General features: G+C 39.3%; 1 pseudogene across 1 annotated transcript in view; it reads right to left on the bottom strand.

Annotated features, from left to right (window-relative positions):
* Positions 1-1322: 1322 nt before the first annotated feature.
* The window catches only part of LOC149263171 (uncharacterized), a 104144-nt pseudogene continuing 80532 nt past the window's right edge, over positions 1323-24934 (bottom strand). The window contains exons 4-7 of the transcript XR_016249597.1: positions 16192-16953; positions 3416-3585; positions 2020-2077; positions 1323-1831 (exon numbers count right to left, since the gene is read on the bottom strand). The product of XR_016249597.1 is annotated as an uncharacterized LOC149263171 (transcript). The remainder of the gene's footprint in view (positions 1832-2019; positions 2078-3415; positions 3586-16191; positions 16954-24934) is intronic.

The raw sequence follows: 24934 nt of genomic DNA, 5'->3' as shown, positions 1-24934 counted from the left end.
ATAAATTAGTTTAAAAAAAACTTACTAGGTGATAAATTTCTAGATGTTGGGGATAATAAACTTTAACACTAGTGAGAACCACATCATGAATTGAGCTATAGCCAGTGGTCTTGTACCCGGGTTGACTGTGTTTTCTGGTCTCAATTTTTAGCCTATGGATGGTCTCTTAACCATTTTGAGATTAGCAAACTTCGTCATCTCTAAACTGGTAGACTACCTTCTAAGAGGTTCAATGGCCACCTCTTCCTCTCCTCAAGGTCGTAAATCCAATGCAAATAGTGTTTGCTAGAACCAGATTTAGCTTGAAGGCCTGAGACTCCTCATTGCAATAATGGACAACATAAAAGGAAACAAAGCTTCGTTAGCCTTTATCACCTCTAAGGTGCAAGAGAAATAGCATTATGCCACCCAAAAAGTAAACATAATGAACTTGCTCGTGCAACAAACGAAAATATTGGATATTTTTAGAAGTTGAATGTAGTATGCTCTAAAACTTAGCTCCGAATGCAACAAGGACCTTGGAAAGCAAAGCTGAAAGAAGCTGACACAATTCACCAATTCAGAAAGCCAGTGGACATGGACTAGTAGCCCTCTCCCTCTTCAGAAGTCTGATAGGAAGAGGTCAAAATTATCTGAGGTCAAAAATTTTCACGCTTTTGGTTGAGTCTCTAGTTTATGAATATTTGTAAAGTCATAAGAATTCTAGGGCTTTTTATGAAGGTAGCAACATCTGGGAAAATATCGAATACAGTTTTTGTAGACTTCAGTAAATTGTCCCACGTAAAATCAGAGCCTATTGTCTCAGGGCTCAGATTCACTAAAGAATATTAATATACTAGGACGATGTATGCATTAGCTACACAGTTCTAAATTATATTTCTATGTTTCGGTTTTAAACCCCTAAAAAAACATAAAATGAGAAGATCGATATTTTTAAATAAGAACAAATTTTCATGGTGCTCAATAGTGAAACACGGTATTTTAAAATTCATAAAATGCCATAGGATGAAAGAATTTATCATCTTTGTGATACTAAGAAAGTAGAGGATGATAAACACTCTCTTAGAATGCATTACCTACGGCCACGTCAAATTTCAATGTCAAAATACTTGCGACAATACATACCTTCCTAACCTTTTAACTCATAAAAAACTATAGATATTCAGGAGAGCTTTTTAATAATACTTTCAAGCATAGAAATAAAATTATAAGGCTAACCAATTAATTCCAAACCATTTTTTCTCAAGGTCCAATAGACCAAAGTTGGCCTCAATGAATGTTAACAATCATCATCATTTTTGTAAACATTTTTCCATGTCTTCAATTTATTCAATTTACTTCACTGCAGTGATTTCATATTCACATCATACAGCAATAATCATCTTCTTCTCTACTCACCAACCTTTCAAGAAATTGTATTATTATTTCTATATACATTTATGGTAATATTAATTTGAATTGCATTGAAAGGGAACCACTGCTACGGAATTTAATGTGTATTACAATGCAATTCTTAAATAGAGCAACCTATATTAGCATATTCCTTGTCATAATACCGACTGAACATATCGATGGTTCAGTGACACTTAAACCAAAGGAAAATGAGTTAATATGAATATTAGCTCCTACACTAAATATTAACTTCATAATTAAAGTTCAAGCAATAACTTCAACCATCTTTATCCAACAAAATTTGCATAGGGCAGCCTGGAGCCTGAAATATTAATGCCTCTCAAGAACGCTGCACTTTGGAAACAATTAATCTCTCGCTTTAAATAACATTAACAAGTGCTAGTTCTTTCTTCACTCTGTCAAAATAGCTCTCATCTGGCTGCAAAAATACAAACTTCATATTGTCAACATTTTGTTTTTGGTATGAAAAGATCACATATCATTGAATCAAACTAATATAAATAAACTGGTTACAATTCTCAATACAGAGAGAACAGAGATTAGACTACATAGTAGACACTAAGATTTAAATTTCACTAATAAGAAATATAAGAAAACAACACTTACATAACCATAATTACTGGAACCTCCGTATTTTTGGGTTTTATGGTGGATCCCTGCCCAGCTAAAGATACCAAAACATGAGTTAGATCAAGTAACCAAGCTGAAAATTTAGCTGAACACATCGAGCCACAATCAACAAAATCAAAACAACATACAAGTTGAAGAAAAGCTGCAGTTGATATCCGGTCCTATCTTCTGTTATTTGATTAGGGGAAACATATTAAAGGCAAAAAAATCTTTCAATGCAAGTTGAAAGAATAGCATTATAAGGGGGCTTCAATCAAACTATCAAACAATAAACTTGCGTTAAAAAGTATCTAAAATCAAAGTAACAAACAATCAATTCCATATTAAGAGGTGAGTCACATAAATGAACATTTCACACGGTTACATCCAGTAGATAGCAGGTTCAAAAATCAAATACTGAATCGGGTTGCCCTAAAGCTGCCTGAATTAGTTTGCTGAAAGACTTTGAAGAGCTATGCACTTGAGTATTTGACTAGCATTTAATCTTTGACTTGTGTCAGACAGTTAATTTTGATTGTGTCAGACAATTAATTTTGATTCCTTTAATCTTCAATTTGTTATAGAGTCCACAGACAAGTATGACCAAGAATGCCAGCTTTACATCCTGGAAATTAATAAGTTTGTGTGCCTTTCATTTTACCCAACAGATCATATCTGAAGGTTGTGCAAAAATAATTGCAAGGATACCGTCAAATACTGATTGTGGTATAGGCATCTATGGTGAATGAGGATACCATGAGATAGTGGTAAGCAAGAGTTCACTGGGCAAGCAAGAAAATGTGAATAGAAAACTAACAGGAAAGATTGGAACCTTAAACAACAAAAAGGAAGCACAATATAGCAAAAGAGTGCATAGAGTGTGTATGATTGCATCACATTGGCTATTTGAGTGTGTTTTTCTTTTGATGTGCAACCCCACTGATGCATCCAAGTGAAAATTCGCTTGACCTCTACCATGAACAAAGTTCAACGAAAATCAAGCCAGCTACAAAAAACACGCAGCATAATGACTACCCCACATGTGGAATGCAGATTTTCTCCAACACAATCAATATACAAGAGCTGCTTAGTATTTTCAAGGTTCAACCGCTTGAAAAAACTTTAAATCAAAACCCAAAAGATAATTTGTAGCAAAGAAGCACATGGGACCATAAACATGTCAGATTAAACTTCGTCAAAAATTTAGCATCCAGTTTGACGGATGATTGTAGTTAAAATTCAAATATAACCGAAGTGTAATGAATAATTGAAAAACAGCCCAAAGTTTTGTACAAATTACGTTTCAAAACAGGCACATGATTATTTATGCATGACAATTGGTCAAAAGCAAAAAAAAAACAGAAACTGCATAGATTTAAGACATGAAACTTACACGACAGTGTTACTTCTTCCAGTTGTCACAGATGTTCCCACAGTGAAGATTAGACGATGATTCCAAGCAGTGTTCAAGAGTTCAAGAACTTCTTCTCCTTTGTTCTTCGGCAAGTAAGCAACCCGTCTTGTACCGGTGTATCAGTTTCCAGGATTTGGATGCTCTGCAGTCTAGTGAAAGTTTTCAATTTAATAAAAAAATTAGAAAATGGCCCGAGTGGAATAAATGGACTAATGTTATTTATGAAATGAACCGTTGTGTGATTTAAGAAATTTTGACGTAGGTAGGCTTAACAAATATTATTCTTGGCATAATTGCCACTGATTATTTTCATAAGTTCAACATGGCTAGGAATTTCTGATGGTTTAGCGCATTTAAGCAGGGCAACTTTAAAATAAAGGTTAGCACATGTTGATTAATATTACATAGCCTAGTACAGAAACACTAACTTAGGGTCCGCTATAAGTAACTCATTCTATTTGTATGTTTCATTTCCATAAATTCCTATACGTTTTGGTTCATCTATTGCTGCATCCTATAATGATGACAACAGGAATGCTATACTTGTATTTTTGAGAAACTTCCATAACAGATTGATCAAAAATACAAACAGTTACCATCGACTAGAGCAGAATTCACCCCTAGAGAATGGTATTTGCCACTGGAAAGAAACAATATTGATGTGCTGTGTAGAAGATCATCTATTAAAAAAACATGGATAAACTATCATTTTGTTCTGCCACATTTTTGGAGCTCCTACAAACATGGATAGAATCATATATTGGACACCTCCTTTACATGTGGAATGCCCCAGCTAAAAGGACAAGTGGCATACAAAAAATCTAAGGTATGGCCAAGTATTCATTATTTAAAAGAGCGCTCCACTTATAGAAGTATTCAATGCCCATTGCAAGACAAAGAAGACGTGGTCAAAGGTGAAATGCTTGCTTTCAGTGCCCTAACTGAAAGGAGGACACATGGCAACAATGTGTGATCCTAAGGAAGAATTAAAGAAGTGAAAATGACTCATGCTAAGGGTTGGGTAGAACTTGATTTTAGTTATGTCCTTGCAGCCCCCCAAAAGGGGCGATCCCCGCAAGGGATAGCAAGCTCTTACAAGAAGGATTCATAGCACGAGTGATTGACCTTTCGGTTCAGTTACTCTTTCTATGAAGGGATACATCATAGATCTTTCCTACCAATAGGAATAAATCTCTATTTTCTAGTGAATGTGGCCATGGGATTTGGGCCCACGCGCAGGTGCAAGTGCAAGGTTGGGTTTGTTCTGATTGATGACATGTTTTTCATGTATTCAAAGTCCACATTACCCTCATCGCTTGGTATAAAGGTTGGGGTTGATCTAGTTTTTTTGTGTGTAATATGTTTGCCTTTGCATGTCACATACCTAGAAGTGTATGTCCACGCTGAATTGATGACTAATGGAGGACGAAATAGCCTATCCAACCCCGTAGCCTATAGCCTTGTTAAAGGGGTAAAAGTTAAAACCCCAATTTTTCCTATGTTGGGGCAACATTGGGCAAAAATTGGGTCTGCTGGGGCTAAATTATGGGTTGCACACACAACCCCTCACATTTTGGAGCCCATGGAAAATCTATAAATAGAAGAGAGTTGAGATCAAATGAGGCATCATCAAATTGTGGATCAAATCATCTATTCTCTTAAGCTATAGCTCTGTGGGTTTTAAGACCTCATTTCTCCTACTAATTTCAGTGGTGAAAAATTCTACCCCAGTCAGTCCTATTTTCTATTTTTTTACTTTGTTCTAGCACAAGAAATTTTCTATCTAAGAAACAGCAAGTCGAGACAAGTCTCTTGGGATTAAACCAAGTTTTTTCTGCGGCAAGTTCATGATCAGATTTAAGACTCTGAGGCAGCAAATTAGTCTTGTAAGGTAGCGATGTCATTTTGAGACTGGCTAAGACTTCCAGAGGCAAACTCCTGATCAGACCGGAAATTTCTGAGGCCTTTAAAACATGTGAAGTTATCCTGTGGCAGAGGAGAAGAACGTCTGAAGTGGGCCACAACTCTTCTGGACAGTTTTAAGGCCGGGATAGTGGACAATTCTGTTGATAGCCATTCTGTGATCCAACACAGTTGTATTAGCGTGAAGAGAAGAGTTTTCAAGCCAGACCGCACTCTCATCAAGGTTGGACAAAGGGCTAGAGCAGGCCACAATTCCTAAAGAAGGTTCGGGAGTCATGGTGACAAATCTTTTAAAGAATTCTAAGCAAAATCTGAGCTCAATTATCCTTCTAGTTACTTTATTGTCCACCAGAAGCAGCTTGCAAACCCTCCCTGAGTTAAAACAACATTGTGGTTACTCTTTGTAACAGGTCAAGGGTTTCGTCCTGAAGCTCCCTAGTCAGAATCGCATAAACAATATAGAGTAGTTGGGATAAATAAATAGAGTCAGTGGTTAGTTAGTAAGCTTTGTCAAGTTCAGAATTAAAAATTATTTAGAATTGCGATGGAACTTGTTAACCAGGATCATTGTTATCGAAACTGCTTTGTTGGAATACTTGTTTCATTTTCTGAGCAGAAGAATTTGGGAGAAAACCCTAGCTGCTTAGGGAAAAAATTAGGGCACATATTTCCTTTAATTGTTACACTGATATCAGAGCACAAACATCCCACCAACTTGCCAGTTCATGAACCTTGTATGCTTCCAACAGATACCAACAACGTCAAAGCAAGAAAAAAAAGAAACATCCATCGTTCAACCATGGGGGATAGAGCAGGGCAAGGAGAACAGGATCCTAGCATCTTACTAAAAGCAATACTCCAAGCGCAGCAGCAAATGACTGGCATATTACAGCAAGGACAACAGGATATAGCTCAGGTATTTGTTAAAATTGGCAACTAGGGCCAAACTCCATGTGGATCATCTCATTTATGGCAGGTGATATTTTTCCTAGATTCCTCTTGTCGAGAGGTGTAGGATTGATCTAAAGATCATCCAATTCCGACAAGTATTTATGGAGATATGAATTTATTTGTATTTACTTAACAAATTGTCAAGGTCGGCTAGCAATTAAATGTGTGGCACACATGCCCAGTGAATCATATAAATACAAGTGAGGTTGATTCATTTTCTCATCATCTCATCTCGCTCATTTTTTCTCTCTCTCTCCTTAGCTTTGGGTTACACAAGGAGCAGCTCACACGTGGGAAGGAGGACGCAGTAGGGCAAGAAGGGCAAAGAAGCTGCTGAAGGTCTCTTTGACCAGTGTTGACCAAGCATTGACCTTAGAAGAGTGCAGTTTTGGTGTGGCTGCCTCTCCTAGGCAGGCTGCAGTTTTTGGCATGAAAATCGAGGCAATCTGACCTCAGGTTTGACCAGCGTTGACTGCCCTAGTTTGGGGCAGCAAGTTGACTTCAGTCAACTGCAATTTGACTGTGTATTTGGGGCTGTTTAAGGGCTGCTTATTCAGGCTGTTCGAAGACTAGTTGACCGGGAAATTGACCAAGCATATTGGAGGTCAATTTCATCTCGTTTGACTAAGTTTGACTTTGCTGATTTAGGGTTTGCTGCTGCTGATATAAAATTACAGAATTCTGATTTTGTACTATTTCTCTCTGCTGAACTATTGAAGATAAAAGAAGATTTGATCAAAGGGTTTCCCCGCATTGGGGTTTGTCCCTGGCTAGCTGCCACATCTTGTGTCTCTTGTCTTGGCTTGTTTTCTGTCAATTGTTTAATGTTCTATCTGCACTTTATTTAATGTATATTTGATTGTTAATCAGTGGCTAATAAGAAGAAAAGAAGTAAACTGCTCTAAGCATAGAACATACCATAGTTTAAAGATGGTATCAGAGCTGAGGTGAAGACAAAGCCCAAGCAAGAGCAAGAGCAAGAGCAATCACCGAAGGTTTGCAAGGCTATCCTAAAAACTTCATGGGGTCCTCAACACTCTTCCCTGCCAAAGACAAGCTCCGTGAGAAGTCTGTCTATCATGGATGGAAGATGTCTCTCGATCCGACTATAGAAGATCAGGAAGTGTTGGACCATGTGAGAGGCAATATTGTTGCGCCTCCCTCAAATGCATCCACTGCTGCCAGAAGCAAGTGAACCAAGGGAGAAGTCAAAGCAAAGAAGATCATATGGGACTCTATCAACAAGCGCCTGGTGACCTATGTTTCCAAACTGACCACCTCCAAGGAAATCTATGATAGATTGGTGAGTTTATTTAAAGTTAATGATGCAAATCAAGTTTTGTTCCTTAGAAATAAGCTGAAGGAAATTAAGAAGGGCAAAGATGAGAGTATGCAAACATATTTCTTAAGGATCACTGAGATCAAGAATGATCTCCTATCTATCGAGGAAGTAGTTCCTGACAAGGAAATGACTATCACAACTCTTGGTGGACTACCACCTGAATGGTATATATTCAGGACTACTCTTCTCAACACTAATGTCATCCCAGGATTTGAGGAATTGATGGCAAGACGTATTCAAGAAGAAACAAGGATGGAAGAGCAAGAAATGCCCGCACTTAAAGGCAATCCCTCTGCCTTTTCTTCTCATGCTAAAAGAAGAAACAATTCTGGGGCTAAATCTAAAGGAAAGGCTGGACTGAAGGGTGGAAGAAAAGGACAATGTTACAATTGCAACAGAATGGGCCACTATGCGAGGGAGTGCCCTAATAAAAGGGACTCACACCATGACGATGACCAAATCACTCTCAAGGCAATCAAAGGAATGGCAAGTCCAATGGCAGAGGTAAAAGAAATGTTGGAAATCAAGGAAGAGGACAACCCTTCAAGAAGGCAAGAAACTCCAAGTATGACTCTAACATTGTTAACAATAAGCAAGATGAATATTGTCTACCAGCGGCCCCCTCTACTACTACTCCCCCAGACTCGCTGGGAAATTGGCTTATTGATAATGGTGCCTCAAGGCACTTCACTTGTTACAAAGAAGCTCTCTCTAATCTGATAGAGAAGGAGACAAACTTGGAAATTATTCTTGGGGACAACACAAAATATCCTGTGAAAGACATAAGGAATGTCACTCTTTAATTGAATCAAGGTAATACAATCCATTTGCAATAAATCCTATATGTACCTGATCTCAAAAAGAACTCGGTGTCCGTTTCGACAATGGAAGACAAAGGCTACAAGGTGACCTTCATCAATGGCAAGGTACATGTATGGAAAAAGAATTTTAAAGAAGCTTTCACTCTTGGGTTTCGAGTCGATTCATTATATCAGGTCGAAGGAAGTCTGTTGGGTGTCATGTCTTGTGACACATCACTTCAGCCCGAACTATGGCATCGGAGGTTTGCTCACCTTCATTATAAAGCTCTACCCAATGCAAGACAAATGGTGACAGGGATGCCCGAGTTCCGAGTAGAGCAAGAAGGTGTATGTCCTAGATGTGCCAAAGAGAAGCTCAAAAGGGGACCATTCCCCTCAAGCCAAAGCAAGACCTCCGATATATTGCAGTTGATTCACTCATACATATCTGGTATGATGCTTGTGAACTCCTTGGGAGGATATTTATATTACCTCACTTTTACGAATGATTATTCTCGCGAGACTTGGATATACTTCTTGAAAAAGAAGGATGAAGTGTTCACGTGGTTTCGTCACTTCAAAGCCTTGATCGAGAATCAAACCGAAAAAAAGATCAAGATCTTAAGGATTGATAATGGGACTGAGTATGAATCCAATGAGTTCCATGACTTTTGCAAAGAGGCTAGCATTAAGAGGGAGACTACAACACCATATACTCCTGAGCAGAATGGTGTGGCGGAAAGGAAGAATCGTACGATTGTGGAAGTTGTCCGTGCTATGCTCCATGATCAAAGACTTTCGAAGTTTCTATGGGTCGACGCTGCGAATACCACCGTATATGTGCAAAACCGATGCCCTCATCAAGCATTGGGTTCCAAGACTCCCGAAGAGATGTTCACTAGTAAGAAACCTGACATATCTCATTTTAGAATTTTTGGAAGTCCTATATATTTTCATGTGCGGAAGGAGAAAAGGTATAAATTGGGTGCATCTAGAAAGAAAGGAATCTTCATGGGCTATAGCGAAAATACTAAGGGCTATAGAATCTATGTGGCTAGTCAAAGGGAAATCGAGATTAGCCATGATGTCACCTTTGACGAAGATATGGCTCTTAGCAAAGTTGACAATCTTCCTACTCAAAGGGGATCTAAAGAAGTTGACACCAAAGAACCGAAGGAAAAGGAAGATGAGACAATGCCCAATGTGGAAGAACCTATGGATCCTATTGATCCTCCTCCGCAAGAGCCTTCCATTTCTAGGAAAAGGCCTTCATGGCTTAGGGGGACACTTGATGATGCTAAAGGACACATTGCACCCACAGGGACTTTCCGGGAAAGTAAGAAGCCGGCCAGGTATCAGGGATACTTGACCATCATGAGCATGATCATCCAAAATGAGCCTGCATCATTTGTAGAAGTTGTCAAGCATTAAGTATGGAAGGATGCTATGACTGAGCAATATGAGTCCATCATGAAAAACGGTGTCTGGGATGTGGTCCCCAGACCCTAAGACAAAGCAGTTGTCACTTCGAAATGGCTTTACAAGATAAAGCATGCAGTTGATGGAAGTGCTGAAAAGTATAAGGCTCTTTTTGTCGCTCGTGGCTTCTCTCAGAAGGAAGGTATAGACTATGACAAGATATTTGCACCTATTGCCCGATATACCACCATCCGCTCGATCATAACCCTTGCTGCTTCGCAAGGATGGAACCTACATCAGATGGATGTCAAGGCCGCATTCTTGCATGGTTCGATCAAAGAGGAAATCTATGTGGAACAAGACGAAGGATTTGAGATTCATGATCAGGAATCTCACGTGTGTAGGTTGAAGAAAGCCCTCTATGGGCTGAAGCAAGCACCCCGAGCGTGGTATGAGAGGATTGATAGCTACCTGATGAAGCTAGGATTCACTAGAAGTGAAGCCGACCCCAACCTTTACTTTAAGGTTGAAGATGACAAACCTCTCATACTGGTGTTGTACGTTGACGGCCTCTTTCTAACAGGTGCAGACCCTCTCATTCACAAATGTAAGAGGGAGTTGGCTTCTGAGTTTGAGATGAAGGACCTAAGACTGATGCACTATTTCCTAGGACTGGAAGTCTTGCAAAAACTAGGGGAGATTTTCCTATCTCAAGGAAAATATGTGGCGAAGATATTGGAAAGGTTCAATATGGTGGATTGCAAGCCCGTGACTACCCCGATGGAGCTTGACTTCAAGAAGTTAAGCGGTAGTGCTGCCGAACCTGTTTTACGAAATGCTACCGAGTATCGTCAACTCATCGGAGCATTGATGTTCTTGGTGAACTCCCATCCGGATATATGCTTTGTAGTCAACACGTTGAGTCAACATATGGTTGAGCCTCACCACACACATTGGATTGGTGCCAAGAATCGTTGAGATATCTTCGTGGCACAATCACACATGGTTTGAGATACACTGCCGGAGATGTGAGACTACATGGATATATCGATGCTGATTGGACAGGCAATGTGGTGGACTGAAAGAGCACTTCCGAGTGTTGTTTCTCTTTGGGATCTGTCTCGATATCCTGGATGAGCAGGAAGCAGAAGTCGGTAGCTTTGAGCACCGTCGAGACAGAGTACATTGCTGCTAGTATGGCCTCTTGTGAGGCGGTCTGGTTGCGGAAGCTCTTCAATGAGCTATCTGGATTAAAATTGGATACTACTGTGATCCTATGTGACAACCAGAGCAAGATTCGTTTATCAGAGAATCTCGTATTTCATGATCGCTCCAAGCACATCGATATCAGGTACCACTATATCCGGGATATGGTACAGCAGGGAGCAATAAGGCTCGAACATATCGGTATAGATGAACAGGTCGCCGACATTTTGACGAAGCCCCTGGGAAAGGTCAAATTCCTAACTTTCCGAGAACGACTTGGTGTAGTTGAGAGACCCTCTTATGAGGGTCGTGTATGATATATTGAGCTCTGGGAGCTCCAGGGGGCGCGAGGTACTTCTTGGAGCGACATGCAACCATAGGGCGACTAACCATCCCCTGGTGGTGCACTATGTACAGGGTGAAAGTTTCAACCTTCCCCTGTGACACCCCGTGGCGACTATAGGACAGGATGATTAGTTCTCCTATGTGCCAGGATGATTAATTCTCCCGTGGCAACTGTGGAACAGGATGATTAGTTCTCCTATGGGCCAAGATGATTAGTTCTCCCGTGGCGACTGTGGATAGGATGATTAGTTCTCCTGCAACAACTATTGGACAGGATGATTCGTTCTTCTGTGGACAGGATGATTAGTTCTCCTGTCAAGGCATCCTACCCATGCAGTCTGGGACTCATGGGAAGTACCTCTCATGTGATCAATGAGTAGGGAAATAGGGTTAGGGACCATTAGCAGTACTATCGATGGATGCATCTTTGTATCTACCGCACTCCCTATGCTAGGGTGACCTCCATTGATTTGGGATCAATGAGAGTGGTATGACACACTCTGAGACTGACTTCGGGTTAGTGGAGGATGGTATGATATATCCTCAATTACTTCTTCTTCTTCATAGTTCAGCAAAGCAAAGCCAGCAGCGCATTTGATGGCTGGGACAGTACCGACGGTCAAACGGATTAGCAGATGGAGTTCTCCCTAGTTGAGAGGGAGTGTTAGAATTGGAAACTAGGGCCAAATTCCATGTGGGTCATCTCATTTATGGCAGCTGATATTTTCCTAGATTCCTCTTGTCGAGAGGTGTAGGATTGATCTAAAGATCATCCGATTCCGACAAGTATTTATGGAGATATAAATTTATTTGTATTTACTTGACAAATTGTCAAGGTCGGCCAGCGGTTAAATGTGTGGCACACATGCCCAGTGAATCATATAAATACAAGTGAGGTTGATTCATTTTCTCATCATCTCATCTCACTCATTTCTTCTCTCTCTCTCTCTCCTTATCTTTGAGTAACACAAGAAGCAGCTCACACGTGGGAAGAAGGAGGACGCAATAGGGCAAGGAGGATGCAGAAAGGAGAACGTAGAAGCCGCTAAAGGTCTCTTTGACCAGCGTTGACCTTAGAAGAGTGCGGTTTTGGTGTGGTTGCCTCTCCTAGGCAAGCTGCAGTTTTTGGCATGAAAATAGAGGCAATCTGACCTCAGTTTTGAACAGCGTTGACTGCCCTAGTTTGGGGCAGCATGTTGACTTCAGTCAACTGCAATTTGACTGTGTATTAGGGGTTGTTTAAGGGTTGCTTCTTCAGGCTGTTCGAAGACTAGTTGACCGATAAATTGACCAAGCGTATTGGAGGTCAATTTCATCTCGTTTGACTAAGTTTGACTTTGCTGATTTAGGGTTTGCTGCTGCTGATATAAAATTACAGAATTCTGATTTTGTACCATTTCTCTCTGTTGAACTATTGAAGATAAAAGAAGATTTGATCAAAGGGTTTCCCCGCATTGGGGTTTGTCCCTAGCTAGCCGCCACATCTTGTGTCTCTTGTCTTAGCTTGTTTTCTGTCGATCGTTTAATGTTCTATTTGCACTTTACTTAATGTATATGTGATTGTTAATCAGTGGCTAACAAGAAGTAAAGAAGTAAACTGCTCTAAGCATAGAACATACCATAATTTAACAGTATTGGATCAAGGGTAGAAGCAAATCAATCAGCTAATGGCTCAACTCCTAAGAAACCCAAACATTCCTGGAAACAAAAAGACCACCACTAAAGGTAGCGGTAACCATGACCCAAGAATATTCCAAGAATAAATTCGCTTATGCTCTAATGGACAAACTCATCCATGATGACAAGTATAAGATAGTTAACGACATTATTTACTATAAGGACGGGATATACTTAAGAAGAAAATTTTGAAGGTTGCACCTGACATATCATCAGCGAGGCACCAGGAATTCTTCAAAACTTACCGACAAATCAAGGGAATGATTCTCATGGAAAGGTCTCAAAGATGACATATTAAAATGCATTAAGGAATGCATGACATGCCAACAAAAAAAGTTTGAGCACTCGTGTCCTGAAAATTTACTCCAACCTTTACCAGACAAAATTGGGATAGCATCTCAATGGACTTCACTACAACCCTACCCAAAGCACAAGGCAAAGATTACATCTATATAGTGGTTGACAAGTTGACAAAATTCGCACATTTCTTTGTGATTCCCACTGATTATTCGACCAAACAAGTAGCAAAAGTTTTCTTGAAGGAAGTTTTTAGCTTCACAAACTACTGAAAAATATAGTCAATGATCAAGATAGCAAATTTGTGGAGGCATTTTGGCAAGAACTCTTCAGGTTAGTCAAGACAGAATTAACCACAAGCACCAACTATCAACCACAAATAAATGGTCAGACAGAGATCTTGAACAAATGGATTGAGGGATACTTACATAACTACGTGAATAGTCAACAGAAGGCATGGATCAAATGGCTATACCTCGGGGAGCATTGTTACAATACTACTTATCATATGTCTATTGGGATGACACCTTTCAGAGCATTGTATGGTTATGATGCCCCATCCTTTCTTGACATGACTTTGTAGACAGTAGAGCCCCATTAGCTAAAGATTGGATACAAGAAAGCCAGGATATTCTCAAAACAAAAACATGCAGGCTGCAAGAAATCGGCAAAAGATGTACACAAACCAGCACCGAACAAAACGCAGTTTTGAGGTAGGAGACCTTGTATTTCTGAGATTGCAACCATATAGGCAATCTACACTCAAGAATGGTGCAGAAACACTGAAGTAGAGGATTTATGGACCCTACAAAGTTCTCAAAAAAAATCGGAGAGGTGGCATATTAGTTAGAACTGCCAAAGGAAAGCAGAATCCATAATGTCTTCCATGTTTCCTGTCTCAAGAAGGTTGTCCGGGAGCAGGTCACTACTATTGAGCTGCCCCCTTTGGATGAAGGACAACTGGAGTTAATTCTAGAGACAATCATGGCAATACGAGAAAAGAAACTAAGAGGCAACGTAATTTCAAAATATCTTATTAGATTGAAGAATCTTCCAAAAGAAGACGCCACATGGGAAGGAGAATGAGTTGTATAGCATCCCAATGTGCGATTGCTTGAGGGCAAGCAATTTCAAGAAGGGGAGACTGTAATTTCCTCACCGAATTGATGGCTAATTGAGGACGAGTTAGCTTGTCCGAACCCATAGGCTATAGTCTTGTTAAAGGGGTAAAACCCCAATTCTTCCTATGGTGTGGCAACATTGAGCAAAAATTGGGTCGGCTGGGGCTAAATTAGGACTTGCACACACAACCCCTCATATTTTGGAGCCCATGGAAAATCTATAAATAGAAGAGGGTTGTGATCAAATGAGGCATCATCAATTTGTGGATCAAGTCATCTGTTCTCTTGAGCTATAGCTCTGAGGGGGGTGAAAGATTCCACCCTAGTTAGTCCTATTTTCTATTTTTTTTACTTTGTTCTGGCACAGGAAAATCTCTATCTAAGAAGCAGCAAGTCAAGTCTCTTGGGATTAAACGAAATTTTCTGAGGCTAGTTCATGATCAGATTTAAGAGTCTGAAGCAGCAAAGTAGTTTTGTAAGGTAGTGATGTTATTTTGAGACAGGCTGAGACTTCCAAAGGCAAACTCCTGATCAGACCAGAAATTTCTGAGACCTTGAAATCATGCGAAGTTATCCTGTGGCAAAGGAGAAGCACATCTGAAGTGGGCCGCAACTCTTTTGGACAGTTCGGAGGCTGGGATAGTGGATGAATCTGCTCAAAGCCATTCTGTGAGCCAGCGCAGTTGTATTAGCATGAAGAGAAGAGCTTTCAAGCCAGACCGCAATCTCATCGAGGCTGGATGTAGGGCCAGAGCAGGCCGCAATTCCCAAAGAAGGCAATTCCTAAAGAAGGTTAAGGAGTTCCTGATTACAAATCTTTCAAAGAATTCTAAGCAAAATCAGAGATTGATTATCCTTCTAGTTACTTTACTATCCAACTGAAGCAGCTCACCAACCCTTCTTGAGTTAAAACAATATTGCAGCTATTCTCTGTAAAAGGTCGAGGGTTTCATCCTGAAGCTTCCTAGTAAGAATCACATAAACAGTATAGAGTAGTTGGGATCAATCAATAGAGTACAGTGGTTAGTTAGTAAGCTGTGTCCAATTCAGAATTTAAAAATTTTAGGATTGTAATGAAACTGGTTAACCAGGATAATTGAATTCAGTTTGTGTTCGCACTATTGGATTATTGAATGTATAAACTTGCACTATGTGATTTGTTATATCTGAACTGTTTTGCTGGAATATTTGTTTCATTTTCTGAGCAGAAGAAGAATTTGGGTGAAAACCCTAGCTGCTTAGGGAAAAAATTAGGGCACAATTTTCCTTCAATTGTTACAGTGGTATCAGAGCACATGCATCCTGCCAGCTTCTGAGTTCATGAGCCTTTTATGCTCCTAGCAGATACCAGCAACATCACAGTACAACAAAAAAAAATCGTTCATCTTATTAAACAACTCATCCGTGTCACTAATAACATTATATTAGAATATCATACATCGATAGCTTACCTACCATACCCTAGCATTCTGTTCAAAACAATAAATATATCAGTAAGGAAAGTAACAATGATGACCATGTAATACTTTTAGACCTAAAATACATCAACCGGTTTCATCTGTCCTATTCCAACCATAAAAGCAACCATAAACCAGAACAGGCAAAGCTCAAAGAACACTAAACTTGTGCATTATTTGTAACCTCAAGTCACCATAAAATTTAAATCAAAAATACCTGAATTCCATCTGGAAATGTATATGTGATTTCAATGATATCAACGCTTGGATATCCCTCAAGGCCATCCCAACCCCTTCGGCTTTTAACTGGAATGTATCGGATGATCATGTCACCTGGAGGCTGTGTCCCCATAATCACACCATAGATTGTCAAACATTCTGGACAAGAAGGACGAGTTTTAAACCATGGTGTGATGCATTCAATATGAAAAAAATGGTGACATTTAGCCAACTCTACAGCTTCATCTTCTTGCAAACTGCTAAGTCACACTGAACAATTTTCCCCATCATTAGGGTTTGGACATGCAATCAGGTAAGATTGTTCATCCTTTGAAATGTTGGGCTGCTCTGATTTATTACTCCTCGCCTGTTCCAGTGAAACTGTACTTGCATTCAAAGAATGGCATTGTTCCATAGCTGGGGACTCTGACGATGATGGCTGTTGATTTGGGAGATATATGCATCTTCGAACACTCCAATAAGATGAATCATTTACACTGTATTGCATTCCATCTGCTTCAAATGACAGAGAATAATCTTGACCATTTACTTTAAATAATACGCAGGCTGGGCAATCTAGCTTATTACTTCGTTGGCTGGCTCTAGACTCAAGCCATGCTGTCTCAAATTTTGAAGCCAGTTGGTCACCATATCTACGCCAACAGTTACTCTCTGCTTCCCACCATTGCCAAATGGCAGTTGACCCTTGCCCCATGGCATACCTACTTACCATCCGCTGCCACTGAGTTCTGAGATTGACCTAAAAGAATGATTATTTACAGTTAGCATCTTTGGCAGTGAATAAATTTCCAAACAAAGTCGAGAAATTACTCTACATCTCTTTGTATATTGTTATCTCTTCAAGATGACAGTATTCTCGAAAGTAGCCAACATCAGTAAAGATCTTAAAATTTAATACTCGTGTTTGAGGAGTTCATTTGCTGTTTTTTAAGTTTATTCACTGACTTCGGGTGTAGAACTTCAGAGATGCAAAGGGTCAAAAGTTGCAGGCTTGCAAAGTACATTGCAGACTGCAGAGTAGTTTTACTGTTTTCAATGTGTTTCTGTTGCAGACCTGCAAAGTCCAATTGCACAACACCAGGTTTTACCACATTTTAAGGAGTTCTTATTGCATATTTGGATTTATTTCAAACTGAATTGAAGTGTACACATGAAGGTTAAACGAATTTATTGTTGAATTTTGTAGCAATGGTCAGTTTTTATAATTAATATTTTAGCCCTTGATGTATACAGAAATATTAAATATAAAGCATGTTATTCATGCTATTGTCAAAAGAGAAAATATAAGGTATGTTCTTCATGTCCATTTCAAAAAGAAAAATTTTTAATTGTAATATTTGAATTTTTGGCTCCCAAACAAGCCAAGTCGGCCCTCATAAGTGACACACTCTATCACGACATACATCAAGGCGTTGTCATGGTCCTATCATAGTTATGATCTCATTCTTGAGGGAGACATAGTCACAAAGGTTATGATCTCAGTGAAGGACAGCAAAGATGTTACAGCAGTAATGAAGAGGTGCAGTAATGGTGCAGTAATGGTGCAGCAATGATGATGAGCTCAGAATTGACAAAGAAAGAGGATTGGTGTCTTGGTCTTAGAGTGGCCTAATAGGTCAAGCATCATGGTCTTGGTATTCGTCAATTGGAATCTCTATAAGAAGAATTTTGTGCCGGTTTTCATCTCCAAGAGGGAGAGGTTTTGGCCCAAGCAGAAAGCCAACATCTTGTGTTCTTGTCTCTTGTCTTTTCGTAACTGTTTGATCAAGTAAGAAATACACACTAATGATATCAAAAGGGAGATTGTGCTAATAAGCAGAAGTTAAAATACCTCACAAATAGTTATCATGCTAAGAAGAATCACATTAACTCTAATTGCCCTAGATTCTTCAACATGGTATTAGAGCTAAGCTGCTGAAGTCAAAGGAAGGGCAGCAAAAAGAGACATACAAGGATCAGTATTCAAGAAGGGCATCAAAGCAAGTTGAGGAGCCTTGTCAAGATTGAAGGATTAGTCTACAACAACAGTCTACAACAGCAAGGGTTTTTGCAATCAAGGAGACAGTCTACAACAGCAAGAGCTTTTATCTCCATAGTCATCACCAAAAGGCCACCTAGACCCTCATCAAAGTTGCCTACAAAGCAAGGTAACTCAAAGGACCTCAAAATCAAAAGATCGCATCATCTTGGAACAGTTTGACACCATGAAGTAGTCTTGATCTACAAAAGAAGGCAAATAATATTGAAGGCAAGAAGGCACTGTCATCTCCAAGGTTATGAAATCAAGCAAGGATCATCTCCTTGCCCTAGAAGAAGACCATCCGAGGAAGCAGCAAATCATCTTCATCAAAAGGGACAAACCTTTTCTATTGAGGAAAGGCTTTCTCACTTGAAAGAAGATCATCCAAGAAGAAGCCCTCATACATCTTCTTCAACCATCATCAACATGATCAAGGTGAATATTTCATCTTCACATGACAAGTAAGTATCTTTTCATTCTATAATCAAGTTTGATTAAATGACTTCATGATTGCAAAGACATCTATAGGTTGGATGGGTCATCAAGATTCCTTACATGAAAAAGGAGGATAGTCATAGTCCTCTAAGTAGCTGAAGTCATTAAACATATCAAAAGGCCTCCTCTGAATTCATGGAAAGGGATACTTATGAAAGATCCCCTCATATAGCAACATTGGAGACATCAAAGAGATGCATATGATAAACTCATTCTCCGAAGATGCAAAGAAGAAGGTCACATGAAATCTGATCTTCATGAAAGTAAAAGGGTATCAAAGGATGTGGGATATCTTCATAAGGTCCCATCTACAAGATCTAGGAAGGAAGATATCCATCACTGATCTATAATGCACTAACAGAAATCAAGGTAACAAATATCCATGAGATAAGAAAGTTACCTCATTCGATAACTTATGGTCTCTATGCTAAATAGAGAAAGACAAGTTGATGGCAAAAGAACTCAAACATGTGCAGAAAGGAAAGGCAAGGTTGGTCCTCAAGCAAATAGAATAAGTATAGCTAAGATTCAATGCTATGGAAAGGTTATAGAAAAGAACTCATATCACTGGAAAGATGGAGGAAGCTGCAGAAAAGGGCCAAGGAAAGAGGGAGTAACAAATCTCTACTATGAGTAAGATGGTATCCCTCATAAAAGGGTCCTGTCATAAGCTCCTAAATCTTGTATTATAAGATATGACAATGATAATAAGATGCATCGTGGCATCATGGAAGCATTAGAAACAAGAGCTCGTGGCATCACCATGGGAATCGTGAAGGACAAAATTCATGGCAAACAAACTTAAAGGATATAAGAAGAATTTTGTGCCGGTTTTCATCTCCAAGAGGGAGAGATTTTGGCCCTAGCAGAAATCCAACATCTTGTGTTCTTGTCTCTTGTCTTTTGGTAACTGTTTGATCAAGTAAGAAATACACACACTAATGATATCAAAAGAAATACCTCACAAATAGTTATCATGCTAAGAAGAATCACAATAACTCTAATTGCCCTAGATTCTTCAACATGGTATTAGAGCTAGGGTGCTGAAGTCAAAGGAAGGGCAGCAAAAAGAGACATACGAGGATCAGTTTTCAAGAAGGGCATCAAAGCAAGTTGAGGAGCCTTGTCAAGATTGAACGATTAGTCTACAACAACAAGGGTTTTTGCAATCAAAGAGACGGTCTACAAAAGCAAGAGCTTTTATCTCCGTAGTTATCATCAAAAGGCCACCTAGAACCTCATCAAAGTTGCCTACAAAGCAAGGTAACTCAAAGGACCTCAAAATCAAAGATCACATCATCTTGGAACAGTTTGACACCATGAAGTAGTCTTGATCTAAAAAAGAAGGCAAACCATATTGAAGGCAAGAAGGCACAGTCATCTCCAAGGTTATGAAATCAAGCAAGGATCATCTCCTTGCCCTAGAAGAAGACCATCCGAGGAAGCAGCAAATCATCCTCATCAAAAGGGACAAACCTTTTCTATTGAGGAAAGGCTTTCTCACTTGAAAGAAGATCATCCAAGAAGAAGCCCTCATTCATCTTCTTCAATCATCATCAACATGATCAAGGTGAAGATTTCATCTTCACATGACAAGTAAGTATCTTTTCATTCTATAATCAAGCTTGGTTAAATGACTTCATGATTGCAAAGACATCTATAGGTTGGATGGGTCATCAAGATTCCTTGCATGAAAAAGGAGGATAGTCATAGTCCTCTAAGTAGTTGAAGTCATTAAACATATCAAAAGGTCTCCTTTGAATTCATGGAAAGGGATACTTATGAAAGATCCCCTCGTATAGCAACATTGGAGACATCAAAGAGATGTATATGATAAACTCATTCTCTGAAGATGCAAAGAAGAAGGTCACATGAAATCTGATCTTCAAGAAAGTAAAAGGGTATAAATGGATGTGAGGTATCTTCATAAGGTCCCATCTACAAGATCTAGGAAGGAAGATATCCATCACTGATCTATAATGCACTAACAGATAATCAAGGTAACAAATATCCATGAAATAAGAAAGTTACCTCATTCGATAACTTATGGTCTCTATGCTAAATAGAGAAAGACAAGTTGATGGCAAAAGAACTCAAATATGTGCAAAAAGTAAAGGCAAGGTTGGTCCTCAAGCAAATAGAATAAGTATAGCTAAAATTCAATGTTATGGAAAGTTTATAGAAAAGAACTCATATCACTGGAAAGGTGGAGGAAGCTGAAGAAAAGGGCCAAGGAAAGAGGGAGTAACAAATCTCTACTATGAGTAAGATGGTATCCCTCACAAAAGGGTCCTGTCATAAGCTCCTAAATCTTGTATTATAAGATATGACAATGATAATAAGATGCATCGTGGCATCATGGAAGCATTCGAAACAAGAGCTCGTGGCATCACCATGAATCATGAAGGACAAAATTCATGGCAGACAAACTTAAAGGATATAGCTCTTGGGAACTTCAGTGAACATTGAAAGAAAGGAAGAAGTCATCCAAGACAAGGTTCATCATACATCAAAAGGGAAATATCTGCCAGATGGGGATATACAAGATTCTATGATGGTATCCTCATAGAAGGGTTCACCAATCTAGAAAGGAAGCAAGTGTTTCATCAAGAACTCCAACTTGTGGAATACATGGATAATATTATGGTGACAGAAGAGAAGCAGATCAAGGGGTTTAAGACACTTCAATCAAGGAAGCCGTTGAAAGAAGCCTAGATGACCTAACACTAAAATAAGGTATGTATGCTTGTGTTTTAGATTATAATGTCATGTCATATGGTTGCAGGTAACATGGATCATTATTTCTATCTTGAGAAGCATGCCCAAGAGAAATAGGATCTCCTCCTCTGAAAGGATGCGGGAAAACATAAAAATCACACTAGATGAAATCAACATAATATGTTCTCATATGAAGTATGTGGTGGTTGACTACAATTAAGAAACTCTGATTTAAAGCTCTTGGAAAGGGAATGTGTGAGGAAGGAAGACATCGATATGCAACCCTGATGAAGGCAATCAACATCCAAAAGACCAAGAAAACTTGACTAGGAAATCTCCCAGAAAGATATGAAGACTTTGATGATGAAGACCCTTGACAATGGATATCTTTGGGAGATGTGTCAACATGTATGTAGGATGTTGATACCTATAGGAAGATGTCATGATGAAGAGTCATCTTGTAAGGTATGATTTAATATTATGTTTTGGTTTCTTGAATAATATATGGATGAGTTCATGCAGCGCTACTCGAACAAGAGTTGTAAGTACAAGTACAACTAGTATTCATATGGTGGATGGAAGAAGCACGATGGGAAAGAAGTAGTCATATGAAGAAGGTTCCAGTTATGTATCAAGAAGGCCACTTTCCATGAAGAAAGGAATGGCATGACAAACCAAGAAGGAAAGTGATCGATAGTCGATGCCCTACAAGGAAGAAGCTCAATTGAATTTCATGACATCAAGGAAAGAAGTTGATCAAGCAACTGAAGGAACCACGAAGAAGAAACTATTGATGAAGAAGGAGAGCCTCTTGTTAAGAGGGAGCTCTGACAGGTCCCTGATCAAGAGGGAGCTTGGATTGGGTCACCCCTAATTAAAAAGGAGTGACAATTGTGTTTTTCTATTTCATGCATGCACTAGACCAGGACTAAGAGCCGTAAATCTTAGTGAAGGCCGTGAAGAGAAATGTAGACACGTGATGGATGTATCTTCCCTAGCTGAGAGGGAAAGATAGACACAACATTCTTGTCTTCATTTGGGAAGAAAGAATGGAGGATTGGGTAATCATTTGGCATTTGATGCTCTTTGAGGATGTGTAGGGCATTTAAAGATAAGAGTAGGCAAGAGGACCGATATTCTTTGAGGGCTAGGAACCCAAAATAAGAATAGTCCTAGAAGGTCATACTCAGTGAACACCCGGGTGGGTATGTACCTTGAGAGACAATGATGAAGGTGTCTATAATCATTGGTCTTGCTAGCATTGTAGCTCATGGTCTCATGGAGAGATGGAGTCGTTAGTAAAGGCCTTGCACTGTGACAATGTTAGTTGATATGATGCTATACAGATGGGATTACCAATCTGATTCTTCTTATGAGAAATTCTTCAGATTGAGAATGATCAAGTACCATTATGAATACCTCCCTAGTTAAGAAGGAGAGTTGAAGAAAGTGTAACTAGCTTCGGTCTTCATAAATGTAATTTTGATCTTTGTACTTGTAAAAAAAAGAAATATTATTTTTGTAAAATTATAAAATGAGTTTCTTGCTCATTACATAGGTCCACCACATGTTGAAGTGCTATAGGAAAGTCAAAGAATCAAAGAGCTCTTCTTGAGCATATATGTAATGTATATAAGTCAACCTAGAGTCTAGATCATCCCTCCAAGACAAGCATAATTCTCTTGAAGAAGGCAACAAGCTAAACGATGAAGAAGGCAATCATGTCGGCCTCAAAATATATTTAAATGACAAGTGGGCTCATATGTGGAGACACAGCAATTCAGTGTGACATGGCTTATTTATGGAGGAAGAACCACTATAAATACCCCACAGGGATCACCACAGGAAACTAAGAATCTCGGACACTCTGAATTTCAGATGGGTGCAGGATCTCAGATGGCAGAGTGGATACATCGCTCTGGAATCTCGGACAAGTAGAGTACAGGAACTCGGTCAAGTATAATAGTACAGGAATCTTGGACTAGTATAATGGTACAGTATTATAGTGTTTCGATTAGAGGAGTCTACAGTTTAGGATGAGTATTACAAGGGTACATACTCTCACAGTCGCGGCATAATAAGATGAAGTAAAATGATGTATTCTCGGCATGACAGTGACAAGCCTGATCTCGGTGAAAAGGGAACATAGTTACATTCTCGTTGAACATCTCAATAGTCTTGGTAACAAGTATGTCCATAGTCTCAGCATAATTATGATCTAAGGATCTCAGAAGTGACACACTCTATCACAACATACATCAAGGTGTTGTCATGGTCCTATCATAGTTATGATCTCATTCTTGATGGAGACATAGTCACAAAGGTTATGATCTCAGTGAAGGACAGCAAAGATGTTATAGCAGTAATGGAGTGGCACAGTAATGGTGCAGCGATGATGATGAGCTCAACATTGACAAAGAAAGAGGATTGGTGTCTTGGTCTTGGAGTGGCCTAATAGGTCAAGGGTCATGGTCTTGGTATTCGTCAATTGGAATCTCTATAAGAAGAATTTTATGCAGGTTTCCTCTCCAAGAGGGAGAAGTTTTGGCCCTGGCAGAAAGCCAACATCTTGTGTTCTTGTCTCTTGTCTTTTGGTAATTATTTGATGAAGTAAGAAATACACACACTAATGATATCAAAAAGGAGATTGTGATAATAAGCAAAAGTTAAAATACCTCACAAATAGTTATCATGTTAAGAAGAATCACATTAACTCTAATTGCCCTAGATTCTTCAACAAAATGTAGCACACAAAGGCAGTTCTTAAGATCATGGATGTTGTAAAAAAATCATTTGATCTCACACTTGGCAAAGAAGCAATTGGCCAAAGATATGTTTAAGGCTTTCGTAGACCTGTTCTAGAGTGATAACAAGAACAAGATCTTGAAAAACAAGCCCAGATTCATCCAGATGTCACAGTCTGTAATGTTAACAGTAGTTTTGTGAAGATCATCTAGATATGATATCAAACTGCATCCATTGGAGAGAGTGGATGAGACAAAACTCCTAAATGGGTTCACCAAGCCATTGGAATTATTTGTCAAGGCAAAAGGGAAGGGTTCCAAGGGTAACAGTGAAGGATCATAGCCAGGGAAGAATGACTTGAGCAAGCTCAAGTGCTTCATTTGCCACAAAAATAGAGATCATGCATCACAGTTTCCAGAGAGGAAGAAGAGGAAGAGGAAGTCATAGCATTAGCGAAGGTTCAGATAATGGACTTCTCGTTGGTCTCATATCTATCCACCAACACCATCACTAGGAGTGTTTGGTACTTTAGCAATGCATCACACCACATGGCAAAAGCAAAGGACTTATTTAGCAGTGTGACAAAGAAAGACTCAAAAGTGCATGTGGAGCTCGGAAATGCTACCGAGTATGCAATGAAGGTAGAGATAACCATTAAGTTCCATCCCCAATCAAGAGGAACATTGAAAGCCAAGGACACGCTATTTGTACTAGGATTGAAGAAGAACTTACTCTCAGTCAT

This window comes from Pinus tabuliformis, chromosome 6 (genome assembly GCF_031772625.1).
Source record: "Pinus tabuliformis cultivar Carrire ecotype Pingquan chromosome 6, CPIR1, whole genome shotgun sequence".
Taxonomy (NCBI): domain Eukaryota; kingdom Viridiplantae; phylum Streptophyta; class Pinopsida; order Pinales; family Pinaceae; genus Pinus; species Pinus tabuliformis.
This window is presented reverse-complemented; position numbering and strand designations above follow the sequence as displayed.